The following is a 25157-nucleotide window of genomic DNA, read 5'->3' on the forward strand; positions in this document are numbered from 1 at the left end:
CGTTTGGGTAAATCCATCACGAACTTGGCCGCCGCATTGTGGACCATTTGGAGGCGCTGCAGCAGCCCCCTGTTGAGTCCTGCATACAGCGCATTACAATAGTCAAGTCGGGAGCCTATCAGTGCAACCACGACTTGCTTTCTAGCCTGCTGGGATAAGTAGTGTTTGATCTTCCTCAAGATATGAATTATGCCCCACAGGTGGAAACAGTTCTATAGTGACAAAAAATAAGTAAATGTGTTAAAAAAATAACCGCTGACTTATACACAGTTTGCTAAAGCACATTGTATGCTCAGTTGTGTATAATAGAAAACGTATATGACATTTTGCGTTTATCTGCAATTCATTGTGCAATCATCCAACAGTTTGCATTTTTCTGGAAAACTGAAACCAAAGTGGTGGACATGCTCTTTAAATAGACAAGCAATTCCTGTTAAAATCACCAGACGCAAAAACATCTTATTGAAAACACAATAGTACCTTTGAAGTATTCAGATGCTTATTTTCAAATCACCCCAAAGTCATCAGGAACAATGTTATCTTGTAAAGTTATCGGAGAGTCATTTACAAGTCATCCTCAGATCATCAGGAATAATGTCACCTTCTGAAGTCAGCAGATACTCATTTTCAAGTCATCCTTAAATCATCACGAATAATGAGCCCTACTAAAGTCATCAGGTACTCCTTTTCAAGTCATCCTTAAATCATCACGAATAATGACACTTTCTGAAGTCAGCAGATACTCATTTTCAAGTCATCCTTAAATCATCACGAATAATGACACCTACTAAAGTCATCAGGTACTCCTTTTCAAGTCATCCTTAAATCATCACGAATAATGACACCTACTAAAGTCATCAGATACTCATTTTCAAGTCATCCTCAAATCATCAGGCTGAGCTTCTGCCGCTTTGCTGATGGCTTCAAGAGCTTGATGATGTCTGATGACGTGTAAATGACTTCTAAGGTAGTTGGATGATCATCCAATGACTCTGGGATGGCTTCTAAAGTAATCCTGTTTGACCTGGGATCCTGAAAATCCGGTGTGGATGCCTGTCTTGTGGACCTACACTGGATTCTTATGCCGTTAGGTAGTGCGGCTACTACATCAGTTGGAGAAATTCAGTCTTATCCCTTTTGCGATAATTTACCAGTGTAAGAGAAGGAGGCACTTTAAAGGTGGGATGTTAGCAATTCCAGTGTGTGAGCCCATTTCTGACTCCAACTGACAGAAGCCATTCACTTTCCTTTATATGCTCTGGTTGAAAAAGAAGGCCTTGCAAATCTTTTTAATCCAATTTCTGCTTAGAGCTCTGCCCAGCACAGGGGCTTATTCTCCAAGGGTCCTCCTGGAGCAAAGGAACAACACGTGTAGAGGAAGTGTCCCAGAATGACACAACTTAGCATGTTAGCAGGGTGTCATGCAATGGAGGACTCTACGGTGACAACGTTGATTATAGACTGCAGTCACAAGAGAACATAAGCTAGGAGTCCTAGGAGGAGATGGGAAAATATAGTGAGTTTGGCAGACTTAATATCAGTAAGTCTGCATCACAAGCCCGTTAGTCAGACTGCTAATAACCACACAGCCTATTGGTAGAAACACAAAATAACTATCGGCTGGCAGCTACTTACAGTAGCACACTACAGATATCTCGCTATCCTGGAAACCCATATATTATACACATTTGTTAACATTAACATTGGCCTCCATCCTTTTCTTCCATTGACCTCCTGAACACAGCCTCTCCAGTAACTCCCCAAACTGCCTCCACAACCTGTAGGTGGGCTATTCATTATTGTAACCTCTGCATCTCACTTGCAGGTTTAGATGGAAAAAACCTCTGTCTTCCATCTGGGACGCGTTTTGCCATTGTATTTTCAAGACTATGTGCCCTTGTGTGTGTACAGCAGTTTTTCAATGGACTTAGGGGCAGATTAGGATACCGGTTTTTCCGTATCCTCCGGGCCGGCGGAAGCCACCGCCGGCCCAGAGGATACGGAAAAACCGCAGCGGACCCACCAAAGACCCACCGCCACATTAGGATGGCTGGTGGGTCCAGGTTTACGTCCGCAGCTTTTCCGCCGCGGTTGGCTTACAACCGCGGCGGAAAAGCCCTAATATGGTGGCGGTGTCTCTCAGACACCGCCAGCCATATTAGGATGCCCAAAAATAAATGCTTTTCCACGGCGGGTTTTCCGCCGTGGAAAAGCATACGGAGCTGCACTGCGGGGGCCCATTGCGGGCCCCCTGGGTGAAGGGGGGTGCACATGGGGGGTACCTATGGTACCCCCCTGCATTTGTATGCAGTATTCGGCAGGCACCGCACGGTGCCTGCCGCTTTCTGCATACAAATGCAATGTATGCATTTTTAACATTGCGGCGGGTGCAGCTTGAAGCTGCACCCGCCGCAAGGTTAAACATAGAGGATGTGACCGCCAGGGTGGCAGTCACATCCTAATTGGACAGGAGGGAACTCCGCAGGCCATGCGGAGGTTCCCTCCTCCTCGATGGTCGCGGACGGACTCAAGTCCGTCCGCGATCATAATGAGCCCCTTAATACATGTAGCATTCTTGCAACTTATTGCTAAGCTTTTCCCGATTGGACTTTGGTGTCAGAAGATGCTTGTTGTACGTTTGTGTGGTCTACTCTCCTACATGGATTATTATTTTGTAGCTAATCACACTCTGCATTGCGATGACAAAATAAGTACAGACATTTGGTTGTACATATGTTTTGCGACAACGGATGCATCATAGAGTAGTTATGGAATTGCAAGAAAACTGTATATTTCAATTATGCCGGAAGGAAGTAACCCCAACCCTCATTTTTTTCTGAAGGTCGGTAGATTGAGTGCCGTTAAACTGAGTGATAGAAAATCTCCTATTTACAGTGCTTACAAATGGCAGAAATGTGTTAAGAAGCAGCACTATATAAAACAAGCATTAGCAAAGCCAATAGGTGTCTCCTACAAGAGGTATTGACGTTAATGTTTATTTAACCATGGTGTGCAGCAGCATAGACAACGGAGGGAGGCATGTGGGGGGCAACACAGACAATGGCAGGAAAGTGGGTGGGAGTCAACATGTACAACTGAGGATGGTCGGGAGGCGTGAGGCAAGCAGACGGACAAATGGTGGGCTGGAGAGAAGGGCTGGGAGCAAGCACACAGACAAAGAAGGGTAGAAGGGAGGTGGGCAGGCTATCAGATGGACATCAAAGGGTGGTGGGAAGATGCTGGGGATATTCAGATGTACAGCAGAGGATTGGCTGGAGGAACACAGGGGTGAATAGTACAGGAGGGCAATGTAGAGTGTTTAAACACAAAGAAAAAAGTAGCACCTTCAAAAAATGAGTGGTTAAAGGACACAAGTAACGCAATCATGCTTCCGGGGAGGGAAAATACACAAAGAGGAAGAAAGCCTATGGCAGCTGACCAAGAGAAACAAGCAAATGAGAGTGACAATAAAGCCAACAAATGGTAAGCGATAGACAGTTTCTGAGCCCACTATTAGAAGACAAAAGGTCAGACAAGAGACAACGCATGTACTGTCTTGGATGAGACCTAAAATTATGTTGTTATTATTATGAGTGCACCTGCTGCATCATACTTACTCATGGAGATTGACAGCAGGTGAACAATTACCATGGTTATGTATCATGAAAATCTGCATTGTACTTTTTAAAACAATATCTCCACAGAGAAATTCTGCCCCCCCTTTAAACTGGTGGTATTTCATTTTTCTTTTCCACCTCAAAAGCATACCTAAGGCCAAATTCACAAAGATAAGTTTATATCTGAAGATCCCCTCATGTGTAGCTCTACAATTACACATGGGTGTAAATTGGTATTCCTTTTAAGTTTACAATTTCTGAGTGCAGATTTATCCCAGGTGTAGACTTGGACTTAACAGTTTCCGCCCCTTTATAAGGGGTGGGGGAAGACTCCTACGACTGAATTTATATATGAAAGTTACTGTTAGTAACTTTTCTCCTGTTTGTGGAGATCTCCTCCACCTGGATTGAGATCTCCCTATAGCAAAACACATGGAGATTTATCAATCTTAATTTAAGCAAATCAAATTAATGAAAAACAAAAATAGAACATACATTTAAACAAATAGCGTTAACCTATGACTACTTAACGGAAAAAGATATAAGCCACTACCTCCTAAAATTGCTTTCAATGGAAGCGTGTTTCCATTCCAGAGGCAGGCCACGTGTGGTGCTTGACTTACACCAAGTCTGGGTTGGAGAACATTACAGACATTTAACCCTATTTTGTCACTATTCGGGCTGTAGTAGAATTTGAAGTGTATTTTGTGAAGTAGCAAATGGCTTACTCTTATATGGCTGTGTGTTCTATATCAGCACTTCCCTCCCTAAACCCTTCTTAAATTTCTGTAAACCCCACCCATTTTGTAGCAATTATTTCCCATTTTCCCACCACTCACTCTTGTCCCACTCACATTTACTACTAAATCCTACACGTATGCGTGTGATCATCTCAGCCACCGGGCGCAGACCTATGCACAGAAAAGACTGGATAAGCAGGGTTGGAAATCTCTGGCCTTAGGTTTGTGAATTGCATTTTGTAGTATGTGAAGTAGTACTACTGGAGTACTGCTTTACGTATTCCACAATGTCTTTTGTGAATGTGAGTTTACATTATCCTACAAGGCAGAAAGGTTAAGCAGTGATCAAAGAGACGGCATACACAAGCAGTGTGTTTAGAATTATTAAACTCCTTTTTCAAGGAGATACTTACAACTTTAGCTGTCAGGTAGCCGGCAGCACCTGCTCGCAGAGCAGTGGGTATATCTGTGCCTCACTGAGATAGTGCTCGTCACTGTCAAGCGTGGTGCTGGGCGTGTGGGCCTCCTGGCACTGTGCACAGGTGGGCATGAGAGCTCTTGACTGGGTCAGAAGGATGGAGGGCCCCCTCCATGCACTTTGCAGGGGGGCCCCCTCAGCTTTGTTACACCACTGTTCACCTGGCAATGCTCCACAGCTCTATGTTCTATCCACCTGGACATCTACCAAATCATAAAGATACACATACACATGGTAGCAAACCTTATACAGCAGAAATCAGACTCAGTTGTCTCAGATATATTGCAGACATGCATATAGAAAAGGTTCAATGTTGGCATCGTTGCAGAACAGGATTACAATATTTACAATATCTTGAAACCATAATCAACCACTCTTCTGAGGGACACCTGAGTTTTGGGGAAATATCTGGTCTTTACACTACAGGACATAGCTGACATAGACCACACATGTTGACATATTGTCTTCAACTTTGTGTCTGTGCCAAATGCAATTCAAATAATACCTGAAAACAATAATTTAAAAACGTATTTCTGATCCATATTTCAGCTCTTTCTGTCCGTTGATTCATGGTGAGCCTGCATTTGAAGGCATTGCATCTAATTTCTCAGGTGAGTGTGTTGTTTATGAAACCAGTGTCTATTTGAAGGCAGGCACAACTTTATTTTGAAAACAGAATGGAAATATGTTGACAGATTTTGAGGGGTAAGCTGCCCAGTTCACCTCAGTATCTTGAATCAATGGCGGGACACTGGCTTAGCTATTCTTCAGATGGAGGTCTCTTCATGTAGCACCAAACATGTTGTAGAATTCTCCCTGCTGCCTTGTTGAGTTTTGGATAGTTCCGGATTAAGAGAGCAGAGTGTGCGGATGGATACCATATGGTAATCACTGGGCTGACAAAGGCCCAGGTCTTCACAGGAAAGAGCAGATTCCTACTTTCACAAAGGCAGGCTGCAAAGTATGCAGCAAAGAGGAGGAAGAAACCCACTACACTCTTCACTGCACGATAGTGGGCATCTAAACGCGGAGAGCTGAAGTCACTGGCGCTGCGTTGCATCCTCCTGGTGTGTCTGAAAAGAGATGCAATCAGGAGGATGGCGGAGATGCAGAATATGAAAAATGGTGGAGAGTATCCAAGTGTGTAATAGAGCACAGGTCCAAGAAAGTCTATTTCTATTTGGTAATTGTCCGTACTATAATTGCTATGGGAGGCAGCAGTTGAATTCATTAGTGGTACTCCATTGAAAATCCATGGTGAAGGGAGGGCACATAAAAGTGATACAGCAATGCAAGCAAGAAGCAGACAAGACATTAGCTGGGGGATCCTTGCTTTCATCCTGGAAAAGAGGACATTGCGGTAGTTGGCAATGGTTGCACAGTAGTAGACATAAATCAAAGTGGTAAACCAGAAGCTGCAAAAACTCAAAAACATTGAAAAACACTTGAAAATAATATACAGCCACTGAGTGGCATGCAAATTAGGGTACAGCATTAAAAGGATAATATAAGAAAGATGTGCAGAGAGAAGAGATGCTCTAGATACACCAATAAATAAGGCAATGGCATCACAAGAGGTAAGGTGATGGTTTTTGGCCGAGTCCAGACTGATAACAGTTGCAATAAAAGAATTGATGAGGATGCCCAAGATTATTTCCATCAATAATATGATAATGATCATTAATTCAACTCTATCCGCCGGGGTCATCTTGGCTTTACAGAGGGACCTTTGCAGTAGAGATTGTCTGGCGATATTCTCGACAAAGGTTTCTTGCGCCCCTTTGGTCAGCGATATATTAGGTTTCTGACATTGGCCTGTACATCTTTAGCTCACAGTTACTCTGTGTCTCTGATTAAGAACTATGTGTAATGTCACCTAAATAATGCAGTGATAATTCTCATATTTGCATTCATGGGCAATGTACATGAAAAGTTTAGTCTGGGCATGTAAATATGCTGCTGGTCAACTCGCTTGGTAGATTTTCAACATTTGCATCTTTGAGTTTGAATTCGATTGGGAACATTAAATATGCAAATACAGTGTCAGAAATGCAAAGGGTACACAAAGAGGCTTAGATGGAAAGGACTTGAGGGAGATTAATGGTATAGGGGAAGTAGCTGACAAAGGAGAGTAGAAATAGATGATAATAAAGGAGAGGAAGTAGTAGAGAATAGATGATAGAGAAAAGAAGGTGACATCAAGGGAAGGAGCGAAATAATGAGGTATGAAAAGAGATGAGAAAGCATATATAGTAAAACAATTTAAAAAATATTGGAATATTTTTCAAAGCAATAAAAACAAACACAAGAAAATGGTTCTACCTTATATTGGGGATTTAGAGCTTCACGCACTACAACCACAGTTATACCTAAGTACATGTATTTACATTTTCAAAGGTAGACATGAATTTCACAATCTACGAAATAAAGAAGTCATTACTTGTTTTTGGGAAAAGGTGGTAAGAGTGAATATCAAGACCAAAAAGGGAAGCATACTAGCAAAGAAATAAAATTAGATGTACTTTATAGGGAAATCTTGAGATGAAGGAGCAGAGATAGTAAAAACTGGGAAGATGGAGAGCAGAAGAACCAGATAGTGAGAAGAGATCTTGAGTGATAGAAGAAAAAGAAGAGAGGGGAGAACTGAAGTGAAAGAGTGTTAATGAATCAAGTAGGAGCATGAGCAGCAATGTTTGATGATTGTTCCCCACCTTCAAGTGGCCAGGCTTATGGACATCTCCTTAACCCAGGAATGAGTATGAAATCATATTCTGATAGAACACACAGTTCAAAAGCCAAATGTAACAAGCCCCGTTTGAACTAATCTTACTTATATTTGATGCACCTAAACCATGGGCCCTTTTCTGGTTTCTTAGTGTATTTAAATAAGTGTTTGGTATACCAGCTATTATTTCTGTTCTGATCTACCCCACAAGCCTCAGGTTAAGAAAAATTCCTGACTATTGCTGATCTAAAGTGATTCAACCCTCCTAGTTGGTTTGCATGGGATCCTAATGGTCACAATGTTCACTAAAAAGAAGCTGGGCTTTCACTTTATAGCTAATTTCTATGAAACTCAAGAGGCCTGCACTAGTGTTCCAACTGATTCTTGTGTCGTTTTTGCCATGGTTGGGCACAGCATCTACGCAGCTACTAGAAAGGATCCTGCCACGTGTCATGCATCCTGGCTGGCAGACTTCTATAATCCATTTCCAGTCTCAGGAATGTATTCATGACAGCATGGGATCCTGCAAATACTTCAGAGGATCATTTATCAAAGAGTCCCTCATTTTTGAGAAGTGTGATATTGTAGGAAGTAGCTCATTTATGTCATGACAGTAAACTCATATTACATGCACTTCCCTTTTAAGTACAGTTCTTCAATGGCAATACAGGAACATTTTAAGAAGTTAAGTAATTATCAGCCAAATGGGCCTTAAATGAAAAGTACAAGCAAGTAGGATAGAAGTGGAAGCAGGACTCTGCAAATATGAACTCTGCCTAAAGGATAAAATTGCCCACAAGGCATGGATATGACTGAAGGAGAAAATAAGTAGTCTATTTTACGACTGACATAGACAAGATGAAGGAAATTAATATTATGATGCAGGTGAAGATATCTGTGAAGACTGAAATGAGTAAAAAGGATCTATATGTGGGAACATCTGAAGTTAATGATATGGATGTGAGCATACGCTGGGCAGACATCTCATCACAGTGACGTACAAGAATAAAGTGGAATCAAATTGTTCCAGGAGGAAACATTAGTGGGATCTAATAGGACTTTTTCTAAATCTGGTCAGACACATTCTGTTCATGGTATTCCAGACCAAGCCAAGGGATGGCTCAAGGCCAGCAGTGGTCTGATTCATTACATTCTCTGTGACTTAAGGTCTGGGTTGCTCCGTCATCTCCCTTCCCCGCTGCAAAAAATCCCAAAAGGACTTTCTCAACCCAAGGTTGTCCGATTTGGTTAGGTCGCCTGGTTGGAAAAAAGGTTGCTCTGTCAAGTGTCATGCCAATCTTATCAATATAACAGAGTCATGGGTGGGTCCGCCTGCCCAAGTTACACAGTAGACATCCATCAATGATACCGCTGTTGAAGGTGTCATGGGGATTTGTCGAAACAGAGCACCACAACAAAGGTGGGACCAACTTAATTGAATCTTACACATAAGCCAGGCCCACATTCTGATGCATAATATAAGTGGAACTACTTGATGGGAGACCGAGAAATTGCGTACTAAATCTATCTATTACTTTTTATATCCCCACAGGCCTGAGCCATACAATAAAATTGGCAATTATTTTCTCTTTTAAATGTCCAAAAGTGGAACATTTGTCTTCCTGCCTATCCTCGTGGCCTGGTTAAAAATGAACTGAACAGAGTTTATAAAATGCCCCCTTTCCCTCACAAGACATTGGGCCTACATGCCTTGAGAGTCAAAATTGACCGTAAGATACAGGAAATCATGGGTTTTAGCAATAGGTTTTCTTTGGAGGGACAGACAACAAGGCTTAGTTTCCTAGGGCCACAGATCATTATAAGGGTTTTTGTTAAGTTGGTTTTCAAGTTTAACAAACCCATATGATCACTGAAGGCGTCCAACAAAGATTGAAGCCTGTTTTGCATTCTTGAAAGTTGGACGGCATCTTCCACATACAGCAACATGGAAATAGGCCTCTTTTTTCATAACTGGTATGTCATGGCATTTACTTACCAAGGCAGCTTCTAACCCATTAATATATTATAAAAAAGGTTTGGAGCAAGGACGCATCCCTGCGTGACCCCTGGCCCAGCCCAAACGGCTTAGTACATACTTCATTTGGGCCATATTTAACTGAGACAGCAAGATCATAATGTAAGGCCCACACAAAATCCACAAGCCCTTTCTCCACCCCCCATTGTCTCTAACAACGACTAAAGCTTCGACCTGATCACACTATCAAAGGTGCAAGACAGGTTCATAAACGTTAGGTAAATGGAACTCTGTTTAGCTACAGTATATTTGCCTTTCGAAAGATGCAAATTGAGTCATTGTTCCATCATTTCCAGCCCTGCCCTAAACCCATAATGTGCCTCAGAAAAGATACCAGGGTCCATGACCCATTGAGTTAGATGTACTAAAACAAGCCTGCCTATAATCTTCACAGAACAGAGAGAACAGAAGAGAGAATTCAGACGATAACACCTAGGGTCTTGTCTACTCCCCTACACATGAATGATAACTGCCATTCTCCCAGACAATGGAAAGCCAGGTTTAAGGCATGATTAATACAGTTGATAAGGTATGGGGCCCACAGCTCCTGGTTTCATTTTTAACAGCCAATCGGTACCTTATCAGGTCTCAGCACATTATCTGAGGTGCAAATCTAAATAGCCTCTATAACTTCATCCAGGGACAACACAATACTGAGGAGAAAACTTGGCAAGGTTGGATCTGAGCTTTCCTGTACTGTAGGCACAAAGGTAGACTTCTGAGAAATTTTCCACCCAATGATCAGGAGCTTTGTTTATAACTAATTCATTCCCGGGACCGTTGATAAGCGTGTTTTTATTTAAAGTATCCCAGAACAGCCTTGTGTTTTTAATCCTGCAGGAGAAAACCTTTCCCACATCTTTCTCTGCAGGTCCAATTTCCGCTATCTCAGGAATAGTCTATAGTCTCATCTGCATTTAGCAATAAAGGGTCCATTTTGGGGGTTGGCCTGGAGGGCAGTAGGCAGCCTGGTGTTTGCTTTTCTGCAAATGCTATTAGGGTTGAGTATTTTTCTAGGGCCTGATGGTCTTCATCAACAGGAACCTAATAACGTTGCCCATCTACACAATATCCTCCACTGCAATTCCTCCGATGGGTCTTGTTCTGTGCTGAAAGGGACTGGATATTCAGAGGATGAGCAATTATCAAATGAGGACCAGGAATAAGATCATTGCTATAGACAACGTTAGCTCTAACTTTAGGGAAAAACAATCCATAAGCTTTAAAGTACATCAATCAAATGATTTACCCACAAGAAAATAACGAGTCAGAATCAGCAGAGTTTAATAAAAAATGTAAAGGTTTAGTTATTCCTTCAAGGGTAAGAACATTAAGTAAGGACATTCAATCCTAAATTAAACTCAAAATACATTTAATAAAGCAATATCAAACTCTGCGAGATCAAAGGGCAAAGGGAAAAATCTTCCTCAGCTGAGGGAGATTAGAGGATAACTTTAGCAATTTGTTCAATAGGAAATCAGTTGACCTCATACAAACCCTTAGGGAAGTTCAGATAGTTCCAAGTGACCAGTTCCATTCACCATGCCATACACATATGGACCACTCTGATCTACCTCTAAGGATGCACCAAGCACGCATTCCTCATCCCCTCTCAGGCACCATCATTGTGACAAATCAGAATCACTGTCATCAATCTGCATCAAATATTACTGAGTAACATTTGGATTCGAATCAGTTGGGTCATTAGTATGGAATCCAATGTTCACATTGTATTTTTGAACCTGTCCATTCATGTTTGGCATAGGAGCTTGTAGCATGACTATATTTGAATTCTTCTGCCTTGGAGCCTGATGATTCTGCATCTTATCACCTGCTTGGAGCTATGCATTTCTATCCTGGGATATCTTCCCATTCACCTGATTGTGTGGGTTAAACCTACACTTGTGCTTCCAACGTCCAAACTTGCTTCAAATATGACACGAATTGCTTTTCTTCAACATCTCTTTAGAAGACCCTCTACCTCTGCCCTGAGTAGACGCATTCTGTTGTTGTCCACCTGCTACTCCCCGCATGCATGTATTCGCTTGACCATTTCCCTGTGTGACAACAGAACAATCATCACCAACTCCCATGTAACCTTTCTTTGCTGTCCTCATTTGCACCATTATTAACTCTTCCTTTAATCTCTTATGTTTGGAATCCACTTCATCTCCACAATCTTTTGCATTCTGAAGAATCTCATCTATGGGTTTTCCCTGCCAGCAAATCAAATGCACTTATTTCAGGTCTTAACCTATACACAAATCAATACACTGAATGTACCACATCCTTTTCAGACACACTTTCTATTCTACGGTGCTGCTTAAACACCTGTAAAAGTCATTCAAAATATGCATCTCCTTCAACTCTTGTGTTGTCCTATCGATCTTTACCCAATCAATCTCTTTTAGAGAAATCTTTCCTTTCCAATGAGTAAGGACTTAATTATATTTTTTCATTATCTCTGGTGATTGTGCACCAGTTCTCGGATCTCTCACAGGTTCTATTTCTGGCAAATCTATAGCAATTTTACATTCAGTCCATAAATCAGTAGGAACCACAATGTCAAACACGGTGTCCAAATCCTTTAGCAAAACTTTTGAAACTTTCATGAGTCTTTCATCTTGTCTATACCATTCCACAGGTTTCTCCCTTAGTTTTGGGAAATCGTTTCTAAAGGACAGTATATCAGGTCTAGTCCATGGCACATGAACATAACCTCCCCCTATCACCTCCCTCAATGGAAATATTCTTGTTTCCTGTGTTTTCTAACTCCCCTCCAAACATTCGATACATAGGCATAAACTTTTTCTTCGTCTCCTTCTTTTTAGCCCATCTGCCTTCCCATCTCTCCAACTCACACCATTTCCCAAGAGTTGTCAATAACTCCTTAATCTGTAATCTTTTTGTAAAGTTTTTGATTTTTGTATGTCCACCCCACATTTCTGTTCAACCTCAGCTAATTTTTCATGAGTATGTCTAGCTCTCCTGGTAATATCTTTACATACAAAAAACAATTCATCATCCTAATAATATATGATTCTACCTGGGTCGATTGTACCCAAAATCATTTCTTTCAACTCCACTTTAAGTTTTGCTAAATCAAGTGATTTTTCGTTTGGGTCTTTACCACAGATGTTCCGTGTACTTCCATACCTTTGTCAAATGTAGAAGGTGCTATATCTTTAATCAAATCATCAAGTTCCTATGGGGTAATCCCTATCGGTCTATCTAATGCATTCTCTTGCGATCCTCCACTAGCTCCTTACAGTCGTGGTGTAATAATAATTTCTGAACCTCATGTAGCCATTTGTAGAGTCTTTCCTTCCATGGCTCGCATTCCTCTACTAGGAGTCTCTATATTTCTTTCTACTGCACCTGATAATGAAGCCTCTCTCACTTGATTGTGTTTTACATTAGTCTGGGTTGTCTCTACACTAACTCCTCATTTATTTCCTTGATGAGAAATATCACCATTCGGATTTGCCGAATTGAGATTGATTTGTTAGCTACCTGATCCCTGTGGAATAATGTTTGCTCCTCCCAAACCAGTCGGAATGGTCGAGGAATGTACTTGCAGTCCTCTGTTACCTAATTGATACAGAGGAACCACCGGTCCTATGGTTACTGGAACTATAAGAGCATCAGGACCATTCAGTATCATAGGGTATTTAAACCCTGCTCCTCTAAGTGTTTGCTCTTCGATCAGGAAAGGGGTATTATGATTTGGGCTATTAGGCATTGGAGGTCCATCTGGTTGAATTCTCACAAAAGGATCAGACCCAGTTTGTGATTGTTTTTTGCTATATGGTGGAGGTTAATTTAATAATAGTTAACTCAAAAACTCATTATCAATCTCATCTGTTAATGCCAATGTCTGAGAACTCTCAAGATGTTTTTACTGTTCTTTACATTTTTCTCCTTCACCCTTTTCTGCAATGAATGCCGGATACATTTGTGCTCCCTCTGCAATATCTTTTCTTCTGATCTTCTGTTGGCAATCTCATCTAGCCTCAACATACCTAGTTAAGGTATTCTTATATCTTCCCTGATATTTCTGCTTTTCTTTCTGATGGGCAACATGTTCTGATTCTCAGAGGGCTTCAAATTACATAGGTCTCGGAGGTGGTTTAATATCATTCAGCTGTCTTCTGATATTTTCAAGAATTTGTACATTGAATGTTCCATATTGGGGAAAAGCAATAGGCCCATACTCTTCAGTATATTTCATCCAATTCTCTGATCATGTGAATGTATGATGGCCTTTCTCTTAAGTCATATACAAAGCAGGCGTGCTTTGGGCGGTATCTATACCCCTTCTCTAGTAGGTTCAGGCATATCTCCCTGTAAGAATGTTTTTATACTTTTCAAAATGTTCATGGTTCACAATAAATTGAGTCTAATGTCCTTATCAAAATATTTCACACCAACCGACCAATCGTAGCCTAACACTTTATGATGTTAGACTACTCCTTACAGCAGATGCCCCTCCTTCACAATAAAACCTGTCTTCACCTCTGATCTCAAAAACAGCTTATTAAGATTTCCATTCAATCAGAAATGTATTCACACATTCTGAGCAACACCTCGACTAGTACAACTTCACCTAAAAATCCATATGATTAAACTCTGGGCACTTTAAGAAAAACAACAATGATTAAACCTCACACTCTCACAACGTTCCCTTCTCTGGTGGTACTGCTAATGACGTCTCATGCACAGCACCTTCGAAACACATCAGCCAAACTTGCTCAGCATATGCCACACTGAGAACACCCGTAGGTGTATATTCTGAGATCTTAGTCCACTTCGGACCTGATAACAATATCAATACAACAACCACTTACTCAAACATTAAGCATTAAACAATGCTCTACCAACTCTCGCCATTTACATATCAATCCTCACACAAAACCCTATTAAAACTCACACCACTTGTCTTGTTTTTCCCCTTCCTTTTCTTCAGAACTGGCACTTGGCCACATTTCACTGAACTTGGGTTTTGGGTAAATCTATAGTGACCTCAATATGCATCCCCCTTATAGCCCAGTTTTGTCAGACAGCTAAAAACATATGACACGCTAACATAAAAAACTGTTATATCATCAAGCACTGTAACCAAGAATATTTATTACTTGTAGATTTATATTATTTTTGACTAATCTCTAGTTACCATCATAATCAATTGGTCCTCCGAATGATCTTGTTCTGTGCTGAGAGGGACTGAATATTCTGAGAGTCAACTTTATCTCTAAGTTTAGGGAAAAACAATCCATAAGCCTAAAGTACATCAATCAAATGATTAGATCCAAGGGCAAAGTGAAACATTTTCCTCAGCTGAGGGAGATTTGTGGATAACTTTAGCAATTTGTTCAATTGCAAATCCGATGAGCCTCATACAAACCTTTAGGGAAGTTCAGATAGTTCCAAGTGACAAGTTCCAGTTCGTTAAACAAAAAAGTCTGTCTTAGCCCATCACTGTGACATTAAAGTCACAGCAGCATGAAGCGAACCCTCTCAGCCGAAAAGGTTCCACTACGCTAGCATATAAGCAGGCAGCAGGTCACAGTATTTCGTCACAGTTTGTCTTGTCTTTATATGTCCAAGATATCAGTTCAATGTTCAAAATGGGTGAGCCCAGTTCAGTACCGAAATCTGTGCAATTATACTCCATGAGTTCCTGAGTGACACCGCGTGACATTATCAAGAATGCCAGACTACTCAGCCCCATTGGTCGTCTTCAATAGGATGAGGATGATGTAGTAGGTAGAAGTATACAATCCGGAATGATTAAGTGATCCAAGATATGTAGCTGTTTTAAAATCATTCAGTTTAGTTATATGATCTCGAAATTCCAACAGTTCATCCTCAAGTATCTTTTCTAGGATAAAACAGTTTTTGTTGCAAATACAATCAGGCTGTGCTGTGAATGGCAAAGGAAGCGATTGAGAATGAGAATACAAATAGCAACTTTGCTAAATGTTCCCAAAGACCTCAGACTATTCAGTTCATAAGTTCACATATTAAAAAAAAGGTAGCAAGATTTTGAGGCCTACATGAAATACAGCATATTAACGATGTGTTCTGCTAAATATGAATCTGCATTGGAAAATAGTTAATATAAATCCCACAAATAAATGCGTGAATAAACACTTCAATCAAGTCATAATTAATTCATATAAGTAGAGGATACTCATAACATTTTTGCAAATGTCAGCGTTACACATATATAAAGAAAGTACATACAAATAGTCTTTGCACATATGTTATTGAGGCACACATGATTATAAGAGCAGTTGATGAAAGATTCACAAATATTACTTTGACTAAAACCCATGTAGCACCTTATTTTTTTTTTGTCATTTCAGTGTACACGTTACACATGAAATACTATAAATTTCTCATACATGAACATTTATTTTGCATGTAAATTTTCTTATACATTTTTATTATTACAATATCTAATAACATGATCAATGTAATTAAGATGCTACAAAATTCACATCTATTTAGTAAATATGAAATATAACATAAGCTCATTCTAGCATCCTGCATGCTTTTACGATGCAGTATCTAAATCAGAATTACATTTTGTCATTTTCCAGAAACGTGAAGCTTAACAAACGTTTTTCATAATCTATATAAATTATTGTCACAGATATTTTCTTTCTTAATTTGTCGCACATTTTGCTAAGGGAAATCTCTGCTCTATCACGACCTGGTGTTTGCTTTTCTGCAAGTGCTATCAGACCAGGAATGCTGAGTGTTTTTCTGGGGCCTAATTGGCTCAATCAACAGGAACCTAATCATGTTGCCCAACTGCACCATAGTCGGGGGAGATGCGTCCCTTACCTAGCAACCAAAGCCAAGTGATAAGTGCATATAAATTGATGGATGTTATCCATATAGGCCTCCCTTTATTACCAATTTTTTAGCCATTTACTACAATTTCAACAGTCCTACTGCCAACTACCACCTGTGATAAGTTCCCCCACGGGGTTTCTAATCGAACTGTCACGGGGTTGTGAACACTATAAATAGTAGGCGGGATATACCCATCAATCACTCAATTTAACAAATTTCTGGAGTAAAAAATGTAATCAATCGCAAACTGACATGTCCTGCTTTCATAAGTAGTGTGAGCGGGATAACATGGATCTTGATGTTATACAGCACTGCAGAGATCGAAGATCAGCATATATGAAACCAAACGACATCACCCACGATCACATGTCTTTGCAGACACCATTGAATCCCTAATCTTGAATAGACTGCTATCGCTAAAAGACAGGGTTTTACCTAGCTTAGCATTAAAATCCTCATGAGGATTAAATTAAGGGCATTATCCATTAAGGGGTACTTAGTATCTAGCCTGGCTATTAAATCAAATAAAAGACATAAACATTGGATTAATACTTGTAACAAAATCATCATTGTAAAAACTAATGATGATGACATTAAAGTTGTTATTGCTTCCGGCCAGATGAAAAGCTTGAAATAGATCACTATTAGTGGGGATCATGCAAATACTACAATCTAGGTCTTAAACCATGAGGTTAGGCCCTTTCGTGCCTGCCCTAAAGCTGAGCGGGTACGGGACTAAATAATAAGTAAAACCACCACAACATGCATTGTGAGTGGCCCCGGTTTCCTGAAACAAGGCAATATTGTAGAATTTTACATAATTCACTCACTTTTCCAGACACAATGTGCTCGATACCCCAGAAATGTTCCAACTTAATAACTTAATGGAATTGGGTGAGCCAACTTCTGGGGATGGTAAGTATTAAGTATGGGCGTAAAATCCGTTTCGCGGGTGAATTTGCGGATTTTTGACAATTTTGCGATCCGCGAATCGCGCGAATTTACCCAATAATCCACAAATTCGCAAGCTACGAATTATTTTGCTTGGTCACGCTTGAAAAATACAATATCGCGCGCATGGCGCTGACTTACCGTGATTCTGAGTCCGACGAGTTGTTTTTCTCCCGATTTTTGCGTGTGCTGCGCCATTTTCGATCTTGCTGCGTGATCACGCGAGAGTTTTACGAATGCCATTACGTTATCGCGGCTTGCCATCTTGCACGGCGAGAGTTTGACAACGCGAGTACGTCATAAAGGCCCGCGACGGCGCGCAGCTGACTTCCGGCTGGAGGTTTGAACAGCTCGCATTCCCGAAATTGCAAAAATTGCAATTCTGCACAAGAAATCCACCGCAGGAAGCATAAACCTTGTGAAAATGATGATTTTGATCAGAATAACTCCTCAGATTGACATTTGGCTGCACTTTTTGGTGCAGGAGTCCATTTTTTGGGGTGGGGTGGGAGGAAGGAAGTGCCCCAGAGTCTCCAACTTCCTGTTCCTGTCCAGCAGGCTCCTCCCAGTGCTTTGTCTATGTCCTGGTCACTTTTCATTTGGCTGTGGAGCTGGAAGGATTACTTTTTGTGGCTGTTGCTGGATATTTGTATTTGAGGACTTTTTGGACTTTGGAGTTTGGATCACTTATGGACTTGAGATTTTACAAGTACGTTGGTGTTGTTTCTTTGGGGCATTGCAGTTGAGGCAACTCCAGTTCTAAAACTTTTTTCACAACAATATATATATTGTGGTGGGTAGCTAGCCACAGTATCCAGTAGGCCCAGGGTTAGTCATGAGTGCATGATACAACTGTTTCTGTGATTTTTTTTAACTTAATTCTCATTTATGTCATGGAATTTTAGCTCACTGTTATATGTTTTTTATTTTTATTTTGGGGTGCCTGTAAAGCCTCACTAGCCAGTTGGCCCAGGGGTAGTGAGTGGTGCATGGACCAAGTCTTTCTGTGGGGTGTCTTGAATGTAAACATGTGGTGGGGGTCAAGGGGCCATTTTGAAGGCAGGCAGTGTGCTCAGGCCTGCACCCATTTTGCCTTGCTTTCATCCATTATTCCCAGGGTTACTCAGTGGTGCATGGACCAAGTCTTTCTGTGGGGTGTCTTGAATATAAACATCATTGAGGGCATGGATGGCATTGGATTGTGGTGATTTTTATGTGTTTTTCAATTTTTTTGGGGTGTTGTTGGGGCATGGCCATGTGGATGGGGGCCATTTTGAGGGCTGGTACAGGCATGGCCTGGCCATGTGGTGGGGGTCAAGGGGCCATTTTGAAGGCAGGCAGTGTGCTCAGGGCTGCACCCATTTTGCCTTGCTTTCATCCATTATGCCCGGGGTTACTCGGTGGTGCATGGACCAAGTCTTTCTGTGGGGTGTCTTAAATGAAAACATCATTGAGGGCATGGATGGCATTGGATTGTGGTGATTGTCTATGTGTTTTTCATTTTTTGGGGTGTTGGTGGGGCATGGCCATGTGGATGGGGGCCATTTTGAGGGCTGGTACAGGTAAGGGCCAGGCCATGTGGTAGAGGTATAGGGGCCATTTTGAAGGCAGGCAGTGTGCTCAGGGCTGCACCCATTTTGCCTTGCTTTCATCCATTATGCCCGGGGTTACTCGGTGGTGCATGGACCAAGTCTTTCTGTGGGGTGTCTTAAATGAAAACATCATTGAGGGCATGGACGGCATTGGATTGTGGTGATTGTTTATGTGTTTTTCGTTTTTTGGGGTGTTGTTGGGGCATGGCCATGTGGGTGGGGGCCATTTTGAGGGCTGGTACAGGCAGGGCCTAACCATGTGGTGGGGGTCAAGGGGTCATTTTGAAGGCAGGCAGTGTGCTCAGGCCTGCACCCATTTTGCCTTGCTTTCATCCATTATGCCCAGGGTTACTCAGTGGTGCATGGACCAAGTCTTTCTGTGGGGTGTCTTGAATGTAAACATCATTGAGGGCATGGATGGCATTGGATTGTGGTGATTTTATGTGTTTTTTTTTTTTTTTTGGGGTGTTGTTGGAGCATGGCCATGTGGGTGCGGGCCATTTTGAGGGCTGGTACAGGCAGGGCCTGGCCATGTGGTGGGGGTCAAGAGGCCATTTTGAAGACAGGCAGTGTGCTCAGGCCTGCACCCATTTTGCCTTGCTTTCATCCATTATGCCCAGGGTTACTCAGTGGTGCATGGACCAAGTCTTTCTGTGGGGTGTCTTGAATGTAAACATCATTGAGGGCATGGATGGCATTGGATTGTGGTGAATTTTTTGTGTTTTTCGATTTTTTGGGGTGTTGTTGGGGCATGACCATGTGGGTGGGGGCCATTTTGAGGGCTGGTACAGGCAGGGCCTGGCCATGTGGTGGGGGTAAATGGGCCATTTTGAAGGCAGGCAGTGTGCTCAGGCCTGCACCCATTTTGCCTGGCTTTCATCCATTATGCCCAGGGTTACTCAGTGGTGCATGGGCCTAGTCTTTCTGTGGGGTGTCTTGAATTTAAATATCATTGAGGGCATGGATGGCATGGGATTGTGGTGATTTTTGAGTGTTTTTCGACTTTTTGGGGTGTATAACTGATGTTCCTCCGGCTTCCATTGCTTTTAGGTGCACAAGAGAACCACCAGTGCCAGGAAGAAGTCCTGCAGCGGTGTGCGCAGCACAACGTCACGTGACCTCACGTGTGGCCACAGACAAGACAACTCTGCAACTCGTGCAACTGCGGCTTGCTGTTCTGACATCTCAAGAAGATGGCCCCAAAGAAAGTTGGCCGTAGCGCCTCAGCGAAAAATGTTTCCAGTGCCACTGCCAGTAAGAAGGAGCAGAAGAAGCAAGTGGTACCACCTACCAAGGAGACTGGTGTGCCCACTGACACCTTTTTTGGGAGAAAAAAAAAAATAAGCCTGCAGCAGCAGCGGTGTCCGCCGGGGACCAAGGTGGAAGCAGCACCTCCGCTTCATTGGGCTCAGTGCCACCACGCAAACTTAGGTCCAAGACCATGAGTGCTGCTGCGGCAACCACTTTGGTTGTCTAATCACCATCGACCAGTGATGTTGGCTCATCACAAGAAAGTACCATCCAATCAACGCCGGGTGTAACTCAACTGATGAGTGTTCAACAACCACCCCCGCAACGACAACCACACATGCAACTAGTACAAGCGCAAGTACATGGGCAAGGAGAGGCGCAACTAGAGCCGCAAGGAGAGGCGCAAGTAGAGCCGCAAGGAGAGGCGCAAGGAGAGGCTGTCATATTCCGCTCTATATGTGTGTTGTGTGCCTGTTGGACTACATGTCCCCGAAACCCTAGGGTTAGCTTTTCCACTCTGTCCTTGCTCTCCATTGCTACATAGGCTCTGCCTTCCTGGAAGCGGGTGCTTGTCACTGAATTTCTGGATGCCTATCGAGAGACTTGTGTATCAAGAAGAGCCTGTTCCTAGGAGGATTTTCGAATTCCTGATGTGAAAGCGCGTGTTCGCGCTGAATTCCGACGCTCCACGAGGAGGAAGAGAAAGCGGTTAGCGTTTCCGTGGGTTCTATTGTGGTTGCGCGGGTCCCTGAAACGCGAGGAACAATTTCGTTTATGAGGCGTTTTGTTCGCGCCTGCACAGAGACTAGAAGCTAGTTAGTAAAGCGCATGCCGCGCTGGATTAGATAGGCTCTGCTTCGCGTGGTACAGAACATGTGTCCATTGGAGAATATTGTATTCAGTGGGAGACAAGATAAAGCCATCTTCGTTTGAGTTGCTGTTTGCGCTGCAAAACGGAAAACAGAAATCTTTGAGTTGGTTACTCACAGAACTGAATACCTATCTGGAGCAGATAAGTACTTTTGCAAACGAAAGAGTGGTCCACAAGACTCCTTAGAGTAATTACGAACTGCTTCAAGAAGTAGAATTACTTTTGGTTTTTTCTTTTCCTTTAATTTATTTTTCTATGTTTGTGCTTTGATTATAGTAGCAGCAGCAGTAGTGTTTAACAGTAAGTTACTACTCACACATAGTCATTTTGATTGAAAGAGTATATGTGTGTATGACCTGTGCTCTTGTCCTTGCAGGGTCCTGGGTTAGGAAGAAGTGAATTCTCAACGTCTGCAAACAACCCCGACCTGCTGATTTACACTGCAGCTACTTTATGGTTTCTTTCTCCACTTTTCCCCTTCCCCCGTTTGTGATACCCTTGTTAGAGTTGTTTGTATCACTCGCAGGAGGTACTTCACACGGGGGAGGTAGGAAATAAGCATCAGACATCGCTCCTGCTGTATCCGGTTATATGAGGTTAGTTCACTTCTGTTTAGCATATGACAGAGTGACAAGCCCACGGTAAATTACAGCCCGAGCGATGGATACTAACACAGTTTTGCAAATGGTGTTGGAATCTTTAACATCCTTGCGTATCGAAGTGGACGCATTTAGAGGGGAAACCACCGAAATGCGTAATGACTTGGTCACAATGAGGCGGGAGGTTGCAGGTCTTTCTAGGGGTAGTCCTTCAGGAACTCAGGGGGGTTCCTATATTAGACATTGGACACTCCCTCCTCCTGCCGCAAGGGACCCTACTCCGGTTCAGAATGGGGGAGCTGGCCCATCCACTATCCAGGTCATTCAGCCGCTTCAATTACCTCTCTCTCCTCCCGAAAGATATTATGGGGATCCAAAAAAGTTTGGCATATTTTTGGGGCAGTGCAAATTGCACTTTATGTGTAAGCCTGCCGTCTTTCCAAATGATCAATCAAAGACTGCATTTGTTATGTCTTATTTGGGGGGCAACGCTGCCACTTGGTCCTTTCCATTGATAGAAAGGAATGACCCTATTCTATTGAATTTTGATACCTTTTGTGAAGAGATGAGGAAACTTTTTGATAGGAAGGCTCATTCACTGTCCCTAGATAGGGAACTCATCACATTGAGGCAAGGCACACAAGATCTCTTGACACATATTACCCATTTCAATCGATTGGTTGTAGAAACAGAGTGGCCATTGAATAAGCGTACTTCATTGTTCTATCAAGGACTGCGCAGTGAATTAAAGGATGTTCTGGCACAAGTTGTTCATATGCCCGATACCTGCGAGGAACTTATTGATCTGACAGTCCAGTTGGATCATCGTTTGTTGGACAGAAAAGGAGATAAACAGCGTGGTGATTCTACACTCCTATTTACTAGACCAAGAGCGATGGCAGATAATTACAACCCCTCTACGGATGGCATTGAACCGATGCAAGTGGGCGGTATACGAGGTCCCATTAGCATTGAAGAAAGGCAAAGAAGGAGGCATCTGAAGCTGTGCATGTATTGTGGGAAGGCTGGTCATTTTATTAAGAACTGCACCGCGAAAACCAAATTCCCCTATAAGAACAAGCAAGAAAGCAAGAAGGTGCCGGTGGTGGAATGGATGGAAGAGCCGGCGGGAAACGATTGTCCTCAAACATGATGGAGACTCCTTGTTTGAGGTTGGAGAAAAAGGAGGTCTCTCCCGCACTGATTAATACTATACAGAATTCGGTGGCTCATATCAATGTATGTGTAACCTTGGAAGTGTCTGCAGGAAAGGTCATACTGGTTCATGCCCTTCTGGATTGTGGGGCTACTGGAAACTTTATTGACCAGAAGTATGCTCATGAACTGGGCATATCATGTATTCGGAAATTAAGACCAGAACCAGTGAAGGCAGTAGATGGCACTGAGTTAACTTCCGGACCAGTGTGTTACCATACTCACCCTATTCCGATGCAGATGGGATTAACACACTTTGAACTCATTCAATTCAATCTTATCGATGCTCCAAACTTCAAAGTGATTTTAGGCATGCCGTGGCTCACCATGAATGATCCTCACGTGCAGTGGGCAGCAAGGACTATCGATATGAATTCCTCGTTTTGTGTGGAAAATTGTACGAAGGAAAGGAATACATCGTCGTCTTCTAATCAAGATAATCCTGCTGTGCTGTTGGCATCTGGATGTAAGACGCAAAGTGTCTGTCTAGTTTCATCCTTACCTGACTTTTATTCTGACTTTACGGATGTATTCAGTGAACAGGAAGCGAGCAAACTACCTCCTCACAGAGAGCATGATTGTGTCATTGAATTGGAACCGGGTGCAAGCATTCCGTGCAGTCGCATATATGCACTTACTGAAGCTGAGAATGCGTATTTGCAGTCGTATTAACAGAAATTGTTGGCTTCTGGATTCATACGCCCTTCCACTTCTCCTGCTTCGTCTCCGCTTTTTTTTATACCGAAGCGTGAAGGTGGCCTGCAGGCTTGCATTGATTTTAGAGCCATCAATAAAGTCACAAAGAAGAACAGGTATCCTCTCCCCTTGATACCAGTGTTGTTGGACCAGCTAAAGGGAGCCAAGGTGTTCACTAAACTAGATCTGAGAGGAGCATACCACTTGGTATGAATTAAGAAAGGGGATGAGTGGAAAACAGCTTTCCGTACAAAATATGGGTTGTACAAATACCGCGTGATGCCATTCGGCCTGTGCAATGCCCCCGCCGCCTTCCAGTTTTTTATGGATGAGGTGTTGAGGGGCTTGTTGGACGTGTCGTGTATTGTCTATATAGATGATATTTTAATATACTCTAAGACGGAAGATCTGCATGTACAACATGTGAAGGCAGTGCTGCAACGTCTGCAACAACATACGCTGTTTGCCAAGCTCGAGAAGTGTTTGTTCCACGCCAGTGAGGTGGAATTCTTGGGATACATAATTGGCCCAGGGGGCATATGCATGGATAAGAAGAAGATCGATGCCATCATCAATTGGCAGTCCCCCACTAGTGTGAAAAGTCTGCAAAGCTTTCTCGGTTTCTCCAATTTTTATAGGAGTTTTATCAAAGGATTTTCTTTCATAATTCAACCTATGACATTGCTGTTACGCAAAGGAGTCCCTTTTTATTGGAATGAGTTAGCAGAAGCAGCCTTTCAGATATTAAAAAACTGTTTTACTAGTGCTCCTGTCCTGCGGCATCCCGACCCTGAACAAGTATTCGTGTTGGAAACTGATGCTTCATACTATGCTTTGGGTGGAGTACTTTCACAGAGATATCCTGACACTGGGCCGTTACACCCCATTGCATATTATTCAAAGAAACTGTCTCCTTCAGAAATCAACTACAGTATAATGGACAAAGAATTGCTTGCATTAAAACGAGCATGTGAAGAATGGAGACACCATTTGATGGGGGCCAAACACACAGTCGAGATATTTACAGATCATCGCAATCTCCTATTTTTGAAAAGTGCTAAGGCTTTGACCCCCAGGCAACTGCGATGGTCCCTGTTCTTCGCTGATTTTGACTTTGTTAATAAGTACCGTCCAGGACCTCAAAATGGGAAGGCGGATGCCCTTTCTAGACCAGTGCCTCCTACTGATTCAGGTGGGTTGAATGAAGACCCTCCTTCTATTTTGCATAAGGCTACATTTCAAACTGATATCGTAGCCGTAATAACCACCGATAGTTTTTTGATGAGGTGAAAGAACAGTGTGATGTCGCGGATGTACCTGCATGGTTGGCTGCGGATCCTTTACATCGGTGTATAAGAGATGAGTTGCTGTTCTATGATAAGCAGCTATATATCCCATCTGGTCCTTTTCGTCAACTGGTACTACAGTGGACTCATGATTCTCCATTAGGGGGCCATTTGGGGCAACAAAAGACATTGAAGAACTTGTCCCGATATTTTTGGTGGGGGTCGATGAAAAAGGAC

This window comes from Lissotriton helveticus, chromosome 6, assembly GCF_964261635.1.
Source record: "Lissotriton helveticus chromosome 6, aLisHel1.1, whole genome shotgun sequence".
NCBI classification, from domain to species: Eukaryota; Metazoa; Chordata; class Amphibia; order Caudata; family Salamandridae; genus Lissotriton; species Lissotriton helveticus.